Consider the following 10,749-nt stretch of genomic DNA (forward strand, 5'->3'; position numbering starts at 1 on the left):
AGCCGGCAAAATAAGGACTGAATAAGGCCTAAGTTGCAACTTCAAAGCTTTGACATGAACTAACATGTAAAAATAGTTAGACGAATCTGATTTGACAGGAAGAATCATTTGTACATCTGAATTGTGTTAATATTACACGATTATAAACCATGGTTGTTAGTGTCAGGTAGGGAGGTATGCATATAAGCAGTGAATCAGTCCTGTGTTATTTTATGTTGCCCTCAAACTTAGAAGAATCGTCACAAAATTGTATCTGATCATTCATCATAATCACCTAGTTCTGCCAGAACCGCTACTTATCAAGATTCAGGAGTGGAGTACAATAATTAGTTCATGAAAGATTATCTTCCACAATCTTGAAATCGCAGCTCCAACTGAATTTGAGATAATCTTATTAATGCGTCCTTATGTGACTAATTTCCAGTTCTCATAAAATTCCCAAGGAAAACTGAATGTAGCGAAAGCTGCAAAATCATTAGCCTGCTATTGAAGGCGAATAAGATCTGAACAAAATTGAATGTAGCAATCCAACCTTGGTTGATTTTGCCGAAGAGAGTTCTGCTAATGAATCAAACAAGAGAAAAACACGAATCTCTACTTGGCATTAGCTTGCAACTCATTCACTCTAATTCTTACAATAATCTCCCGTTTTCAGCAGCCATATTCCTCGATCCTTACTGCTGAATTGCTGTTGTAGCCAATCTCAAAATTCAAACTTCACGTATGCAGCTTTTGTATCTGCTTACTCCAAACTTCAGGTATGTATGTTAATTTTGTATCTGCTATGGTATAATCCCTTTACTTGTACGCCTTTTCTGTTATGATGAATAAAATAACCAAAAAATAAAACCGTTCAAGCTTCAAGAGAATCTGGTTCAAGAGCCTTGAAGAAGCAATGAAAGATTCTCTGGCTGGTACAGAAATTCTAGAAGAAACAAAATGCATTCCAATTCATTCAAGAATAATTGTGCAAAAGGAGCTAAAAAGGTGCCCATCTGTCTTCTTGTTAATGGCCCATGTATAAGCATCTGGACAAACTTCTTCCCAGTCACGCATGTTAGTTGAAGGATCGTTTCTCAAGAGATAAGAAAGCTATAAATATTCCAATGATAGATTTTGCAGGTGAAAAGTAACACATTTTGGGATAGAAAGTTACTAGTATTTCTAAATTAGAAAATTAATGGCATAGAGGACCCAACAAATTAATGATAATATGCCTAAAATGGTCAAAAGATGCCATAATGACATAGCAAAAGTAAAACAGTACATTATCATTAATTTAAACTATCTCGTTAATTTTGCTAACAATATTAATGATTGCAACCATATAAGTCCATGACAATGTACTAAAAGTTGTCAAAAGATGCTAAAGGATCGTGTTTATAACAAAATGGTACATTGTCATCAATTTTGATAATCTTTTACCTCATTAATTTTGATAATGCAATTATTGATTGGATTTAATTGGGAGAATCTTAAGAATTTAAGGGGCAAATTGTGCAAAATTAAGAGTTTAGGGTGTAAAGTATCTAAAATTAAAATTTGGAGTGTAAAATAAAAAGTAATACAAGTTGAGGGGTGTAAAGTGGAGTTAGTCCTAACTCTAATAGTATAAGTCTTTAGTTTCATTTGAAGATATGGGATAAATATGGAGCCTGTGGATTTAAATTCTTTTCTCATTTATGTTGCCCTCAATATGGAGCTTGTGGATTTAAATAAGCCTTCACAAGTTCATTTTTCATTGTTGTTTTTCAATTTTTAAACTATTTTCCAATTTTTAGCATGCAGGCTGAGTTAAAGAAATAATTGTCAGCAAGAAAACAAGAGTAAGATCAAATATAAGTTAGGCAGATCAAGCTATATGTTCAACAAAAAGAAATGACTTGGCTTGCTGTTGATTCCTTAAGCCTTGTTCCCAGTTGTTTTAGATTTTACAAAATCTAATTATAGAAATTAATTATAAATAGAATCAGCACAAGTTAATTTTTGAGTGATTACAGATTTTAACAATTTTATCATTAAAAAATCTATAATCAAAATACATAAATAATCGAGAACATTGCAAAAATTGATTATCCAAATTCAGAAATTATGATCAGTTAACATGATCAATCAAAATCAACAAGCCCTCAGTTAGGGATGGGACTACACCGGATTCTAGTGTTCTTTCTTTGTGCATATTTCCCTGTAGCCCATCAACCAAATGACCAAACTCGACGAAATTTTCTTCTGCCTTTGCATTGCCTTAATCACAACATTAACCAAATCTCCTTTTACACGGATCGTATCCAACCCGCGTGCGACCGTGCCTATCCGCGTCCGCGCCCACACTCAACTGTGCCTAGCCGCACATGCGACCGTGCCCAATTGGGCAAGTTCCGTAGCACTGTACATAGTAGTCCTGACATAAAAATTGGAACCGTTAATAGACCCACATCTCATTCCCCCAACCAAGTGCCAAGCCTTGTAGAATTGAGCAAGGCATAGAGGTTGTGCCACAAATTGCTAGAATTGTGTAGCATATGCTAGAAGTTTGTAGAACGCTCTGGGCTATTCAAGAGCCTTGTGGAATAGTCTAAAACCTTGTGGATGAGATGGGACTTATGTAGAAGTTTCTAGGGTCCAAGTATACATAGACTTTGTATAGAGATTTCTAGAGAACATGTTTAGGTATACACTTTATAGAATTCTTTAGAGATGTGTAGTGTTCTTGGCTTGCCTATATGTGACGGCCCCACCTCTCCCTAGGGCGTTCCCCAGGGTTCGGCGGATCGCCTGCCCAACTCTCGCCGGAACTCAATATTTAAAATGAAAAAATAGATTCCACGCCAAAAGAAAGCTCTATTAACTCTATTACAGTTTCAAAAGTTGCATAAACTAGTTCATCAAGTCATACATACCACGAGTACTAGAAAGTAAACCCTAGAAAAGGTGTTAACAACAACCCCCACGATAACTATATACATCTTACTCGTCAACTTATACAAGTACAAGTTCAACTATTCTATAACTCAAAGGTCTAACACCTGCCCGAGCGATCCCCGCGTTGGGCCCCTGCTAAGAAAAACAAATGGAAAGGGGTAAGTTATATGCTTAGTGAATAATCAAGGGGGTACAAATGTAACTCACATAATAAACAAGTAAATCAGGATAATTCACATCAATAACAGAAAAGTGACATCACAATGGTAGGATACGGGTGGCTCCAAAACCAGTTCAATTCCCCGAGCTTGAACGCCTGTTGACACTCCGTCAACCAAAGTACTCATGGTCCGTAGACTCCACTAAAACTTCCCCGTTCACCTTATCAACCCCCGTTGGCCAGTCAACAGCACACAGCAGCTCGAGCGAAACAAAATAATTTAGCTTTCATTAAAACTATAACAAGGAACTAAATCCCAAATTTAGCATGGAACTATCTTCGACCAAGCCCCAACTGGCTCGAATAGTTCGTCTAACCCTTGGAACCGGGTTGGAACCAAGCCCTGAGATATCCGATCTCTCAATAGATGGTATCTCTCAACAAAGTACACAACAAAGTACTTACCCCAAACAGCACACAGTAAATGGAGTTTAATTCAAGTCATGTAAACACCCCCATCAGCACACAGCAAAAGGGTGCTACTAAAGTCATATAACCACCATCCTCAGCACATAGCAAGAGGGTGATACTCAACATAAGGCATGTATTCTCACATAGAAAATCAAAACAAAGGATGGGTTTAGGTCGAGTGAGATAAAGTACACCCTCGCCTAAGTACCCATTTAACATATACAAGGTACTTCAACAATTCCATATCAATAAACAACCCAATTACTCACTTGATAAAGCTTGGCACGAAAAATGATACAAGTCACTGAGTTTGACCGTCACAGTCAGAAGTCTCACAATCTGTATTGACATATTATATACACACATAAGTGAAACGGCCATACAATAGCAGTTTATAACTTAAACGATCGAATACGCTCGAAAATGGTCAAAATAATAAAAAATCGTCAAAAATGACGTTAAGGCCAAAAGAATGTCGAAATTGGCCGAAACGGCTAGAATGGTAACAAAATAACAAAAATAGACCTAAACGGTCCAAAATGGCAAAAACGGTTGAGAAATGCACTTGCGCGTGCGTGAAAATGATTTTGCTCATAACTAGAGCTGTGGTTATCGGATCAAAATGTGTTAGGTAGTGTCTCGAAACTTAAACAAATGGTTACAACTTCCATGCAGACAACTCGACCCAGTTTTTAGTGTATTCAAGTTAAATTTGCAAGATGCAAAACTAGAACTCCAAAAGCTCGTTTATCTTTCTCGTGAAAATTTGGCGGCATGCCCCTTGTGTTTACCCATTTTCCAGCCATTTATGGCTTCAATATTTTCCTCAAACAAACCCAAAATTACATACACAACAATCTCATTTCAATAGCCGTTCAATAGGTTCAAGACAATACAAGAACAAAAATCAAGCTAACAATAAGTGCGGAAATGAGCTTTAGTAAAAGACAGATTTGATAGGGTTTTGCGTAATGGACACAATCAAGGCTACGCTTATCGGATTGGAATGCAATTTATGCCATTTCGAAGCTAAGACACAGGGCTACAATTCTCATGAAAATCACTTAATCAAATTTCTAGTGTAACCCACTCAAATCCCCAGTTCACAGAACCAAATTCCAACTAGTCGGCTAATTAACCGTACTACCTTTAAATGGCCATATCTCAGGCTATCAAAGTCCGTTTAAGGCGTTATTAGAGACATTAAAAAGCTAAGACAGAGTACTAAAACTTTAATGTTTTGGAAAATGACTAAATCAGCACGGATCATAGTGAATAGACACGGTCAATTGGATGAACTGTCTAAAATGGATCACTGGAAGCATCCCAAGGCAGCGAGGGTATTTTGGTCTTTTCATAGGCTACGTTGCTCTGATTGAGATGAAATTTTGTAGGCAACTATAAAATATCATTCTCTACAACTTTCATGTTTTGTTCCAAGCCTAATTCGGCCTCTAACATAGGGCACTGAAACCAGACAGAACTGAAGCGTACAATTCTAGAAATCAGGAAATTTTGGAATTTCAAGGGTAATCTCTTCATTTTCTTGATTCAATCACTACCACAACCTCTTATGCAAGCCTATATACATCATATACCACTCTTACAACAAGTATAAGAAGGAAATCAGTCAAATCCTAGCTTACATACATCACCCCAAAATCATCATAACAACTTGTATAACTACTAATCTAACCAAAACATGAGTTATATAACATCTTAAACAAAAATAAAAGAACCAAAGCTATAGGTCAAACCTTATACCTCAACAAAAGGGCTTGCAAGAGTAATAGTTCACCTCCTCTTGAAATTTTTGGTTCCCTTAACTTCCCAAGTTCACAGTTCACAAGTTAACCGGTTTAGAATCTTATTTCCTTCACTCAAATGGTGCAAATCAAGATGAAAGAAGGTTGTTTCTCTTGCTCTCTCACTCTCGGTTGTTATGGTGCAGAAATGAAGAGCTTTTGGAGTTGCTTTTAGAGATAAATATGGTGATAAGAAAGCAAGACAAAAGATTTGGCAAGAAACCATAGGTGAGTGACACTTGTCACCACCAAAGCCATCCAAATTTCTCTTTCTTTTCCTTGCATTTTGGGCCATAAATTTCGGTCACATGGCTGAAAATGAGAGAGATATTTTACAAAAATATCAAGGGTATGTGGTGGTAAGGAAGTGGTGGTCAAATGGTGGGTTCAATCGGTAGTGATCGATACCCGTCGGATTGAGTCGATTTTTCTTAAATCGCGTATATTACAGTTTTTAATTTCTAATCACTAACTTATTATTATCACTTCTAATCATATAATATTTTCTATCCAAAAATCACTCTTACTTACCAAATTTGATCCTCACTCCATACCGAATAGTCACCCTACAAAAAAACGTGAAAACCCTAATTCACTCTAACTTAAAAACGGATAACGAAAACCCTTACTTCTATATTTGTTTACACTTATTGTAGTGTGATTGGCTAGTAGGACTATTATAAAACCATAAGTTCCAAATAAAAGGAAATTTTTAAGAAAAACGTGAGGCTTTTACAATTCCATAAATCGAATTTAGGCTTCGCTTAAAATGTGAGAAATTTGAGAAAACGGTCAGTCACAAATGAAACTAGGGTTTTGATTAGACTTTTAGGGTTTCTAGTCTTTTAAAACAAAACAAGGTTTTAAATCAAATCCAAAGAAATAACTTTAGTTTCTTCTTTAAAACAAAATAATGTTTTAAAATAAAAATAAACTAAAGAAATCGTAATATCCTTTTTGAGACTAAACAAAAGGTGATCCTAAAAGTTGGGGTATCACAATCTCCCTTCCTTCAAAGAATGTCGTCCTCGACATTTTTTTTTTTCAAAAGGTGATTTAGTATGTAACACAGTAAATTGACTAAAACAACAAGATATAACACACCAAATACACAAGGAGACATATACACAATATAATGCACCATACACACCAAGAGACATTTCAAGTTAGATAAAGTCAAGTGCAGCAGATACTATATATGTAGGTATTAACATACCACAAGTAAATGACATGTAGGAATAATGCAAGGGTAAAACGAAAGAAAACGCGACTTGTCGTCCCACACTCAGCTAAGACGATCCTGTCCAATCTCTCACGTCACTTTCTATCCCAACTATACGTCCGTTGACCTCTAGTACTCATTCTAACTAGACAAAGCCTGTTCATTTCCCGAAATGCAAGTCTCAAGTGCTTAGTACCGTTTCAACTTTGGAGTACTCGGGCACGAGAATCCGAAATAAGACAATTCACGTCTCGAGCTAGCCAGTCCCAAGAGTAAACTATCTACAATCGAAATTCCTCCATGACGTACCTATCTACTGACCTCACATGTCACGAGAAAAATTTAAGGCCTAATAACAATTCATGACTCCATAACTTAAACTCAACGAGCACTTAATCCTTCGTATTTATTCACCACTTGACCCAAACTCACTCCGCACAGAGACCACGCGAAACAAGCTCTGATACCACCTGTGACGGCCCCACCTCCCCCTAGGGCGTTCCCCAGGGTTTGGCGGGTAGCCTGCCCAACTCTCACCGGGACTCAATATTTAAATTGGAAAAATAGATTCCATGCCAAAAGAAAGCTTTATTAACTCTATTACAGCTTCAAAAGTTGCATAAACTAGTTCATCAAGTCATACATACCACGAGTACCAGAAAGTAAACCCTAGAAAGTGTGTTAAAAACAACCCCCACGATAACTATATATATCTTACTCGTCAACTTATACAAGTACAAGTTCAACTATTCTATAACTCAAAGGTCTAACACCTGCTCGAGTGATCCCCGCGTTGGGCCCCTGCTAAGGAAAACAAATGGAAAGTGGTAAGTTATATGCTTAGTGAATAACCAGGGGGGTACAAATTTAACTCACATAATAAACAAATAAATCAGGATAATTCACATCAATAACAGAAAAGTGACATCACAATGGTAGGATACGGGTGGCTCCAAAACCAATTCAATTCCCCGAGCTTGAACGCCTGTTGACACTCCGTCAACCAAAATACTCATGGTTTGTAGACTCCACTAAAACTTCCCCGTTCACCTTATCAACCCCCGCTGGCAAGTCAACAACACACAGCAGATCGAGCGAAACAAAATAATTTAGCTTTCGTCAAAACTATAACAAGGAACTAAATCCCAAATTTAGTATGGAACTATCTTCAATCAAGCCCCAACTGGCTCGAATAGTTCTTTTAACCCTTGAAATCGGGCTGGAACCAAGCCCTGAGATATCCGATCTCTCAATAGATGGTATCTCTCAACAAAATACACAACAAAATATTTACCCCAAACAGCACACAGCAAATGAGATTTCATTCAAGTCATGTAAACACTCCTATCAGCACACAGCAAAAGGGTGCTACTCAAGTCATATAACCACCATCCTCAGCACATAGCAAGAGGGTGATACTCAACATAAGGCATGTATTCTCACATAGAAAATCAAAACAAAGGATGGGTTTAGGTCGAGTGAGATAAAGTACACCCTCGCCTAAGTACCCATTTAACATATACAAGGTACTTCAACAATTCCATATCAATAAACAACCCAATTACTCACTTGATAAAGCTTGGCACGAAAAATGATACAAGTCACTGAGTTTGACCGTCACAGTCAAAAGTCTCACAATCTGTATTGACATATTATATACACACATAAGTGAAACGGCCATACAATAGCAGTTTATAACTTAAACGATCGAATACGCTCGAAAATGGTCAAAATAATAAAAAATCGTCAAAAATGACGTTAAGGCCAAAAGAATGTCGAAATTGGCCGAAACGGCTAGAATGGTAACAAAATAACAAAAATAGACCTAAACGGTCCAAAATGGTAAATACGGTTGAGATATGCACTTGCGCGTGCGTGGAAATGATTTTGCCCATAACTAGAGTTCTGCTTATCGGATCAAAATGTGCTAGGTAGTGTCTCGAAACTTAAACAAAAGGTTACAACTTCCATGAAAACAACTCGACCCAGTTTTTAGTGTATTCAAGTTAAATTTGCCAGATACAGAACTAGAACTCCAAAAGCTAGTTTATCTTTCTCGTGAAAATTTGGCGGCATGTCCCTTGTGTTTACCCATTTTCCAGCCATTTATGACTTCAATATTTTCCTCAAACAAACCCAAAGTTACATACATAACAATCTCATTTCAATAGCCGTTCAATAGACTCAAGACAATACAAGGACAAAAATCAAGCTAACAACAAGTGTGGAAATGAACTTTAGTAAAAGACAGATTTGATAGGGTTTTGCGTAACGGACACAATCGAGGCTACGCTTATCGGATTGGAATACAATTTATGCCGTTTCAAAGCTAAGACACAGGGCTACAATTCTCATGAAGATCACTTAATCAAATTTCCAGTGTAACCCAGTCAAATCCTCAGTTTACAGAACCAAATTTTAACTAGTCTGCCAATTAACCGTACTACCTTTAAATGGCCATATCTCAAGCTACCAAAGTCCGTTTAAGACGTTCTTAGAGGCGTTAAAAAGCTAAAACAGAGTACTAAAACTTTTATGTTTTGGAAAATGGCTAAATCAGTACGGATCATAGTGAATAGACACGGTCAATTTGATGAACCGTCTAAAACGGATCACTAGAAGCATCCCAGGATAGCGAGGGTATTTTGGTCTTTTCACAGGCTACGTTGCTCCGATTGAGCTGAAATTTTGTAGACAACTATAAAATATTATTCCCTACAACTTTTATGTTTTGTGCCAAGCCTAATTCGGCCTCTAACATAGGGCACTGAAACCGGACAGAACTGAAGCATACAATTCCAGAAATCAGGAAATTTTGGGATTTCAAGGGCAATCTCTTCATTTTCTTGATTCAATCACTACCACAACCTCTTATGCAAGCCTATATACATCATATACCACTCCTACAACAAGTATAACAAGGAAATCAGTCAAACCCTAGCTTACATACATCACCCCAAAATCATCATAACAACTTGTATAGCTACTAATCTAACAAAACATGAGTTATATAACATCTTAAACAAAAATAAAAGAACCAAAGCCATGGGTCAGACCTTATACCTCAACAAAAGGGCTTGCAAGAGTAATAGTTCACCTCCTCTTGAAATTTTTGGTTCCCTTAGCTTCCCAAGTTCACAGCTCACAAGTTAATCGGTTTATAATCTTGTTTCCTTCACTCAAATGGTGCAAATCAAGATGAAAGAAGGTTGTTTCTCTTGCTCTCTCTTTCTCTCTCACTCTCGGCTGTTATGGTGTAGAAATGAAAAGCTTTTGGAGTTGTTTTTAGAGATAAATATGGTGATAAAAAAGCAAGACAAAAGGTTTGGCAAGAAACCATAGGTGAGTGACACTTGTCACCACCACAGCCATCCAAATTTCTCTTTCTTTTCCTTGCATTTTTTGCCATAAATTTCGGTCACATGGCTAAAAATGAGAGAGATATTTTGCAAAAATATCAAGGGTATGTAGTGGTAAGGAAGTGGTGGTCAAGTGGTGGGTTCAATCGGTAGTGATCGATACCCGTCGGTTTGAGCCGATTTTTCTTAAATCGCATATACTAGGGTTTTTAACTTCTAATCACTAACTTATTATTATCACTTCTAATCATATAATATTTTCTCATCCAAAAATCACTCTTACCTACCAAATTTGATCATCACTCTGTACCGAATAGTCATCCTATGGAAAAACGCGAAAACCCTAATTCATTCTAACTTAAAAACGGACAACGAAAACCCTTACTTCTATATTTGTTTACACTTATTGTAGTGTGATTGGGTAGTAAGACTATTATAAAACCATAAGTTCCAAATAAAATGGGATTTTTAAGAAAAACGTGAGGTTTTTACAATTCCATAAATCGAATTTAGGGTTTCGGTTAAAATGTGAGAAATTTGAGAAAACAGTCAATCACAAGTGAAATTAGGGTTTTGATTAGACTTTTAGGGTTTCTAGTCTTTTAAAACAAAACAAGGTTTTAAATCAAACCCAAAGAAATAACTTTAGTTTCTTCTTTAAAACAAAATAATGTTTTAAAATAAAAATAAACTAAAGAAATCGTAATATCCTTTTTTAGACTAAACAAAAGGTGATCCTAAAAATTGGGGCATCACACTATAAATAGGCTAAACCCTTTCCATTTGTAGCAACCTTGTGTAAGAACTTTG

Source organism: Coffea arabica, chromosome 5c, assembly GCF_036785885.1.
Source record: "Coffea arabica cultivar ET-39 chromosome 5c, Coffea Arabica ET-39 HiFi, whole genome shotgun sequence".
NCBI classification, from domain to species: Eukaryota; Viridiplantae; Streptophyta; class Magnoliopsida; order Gentianales; family Rubiaceae; genus Coffea; species Coffea arabica.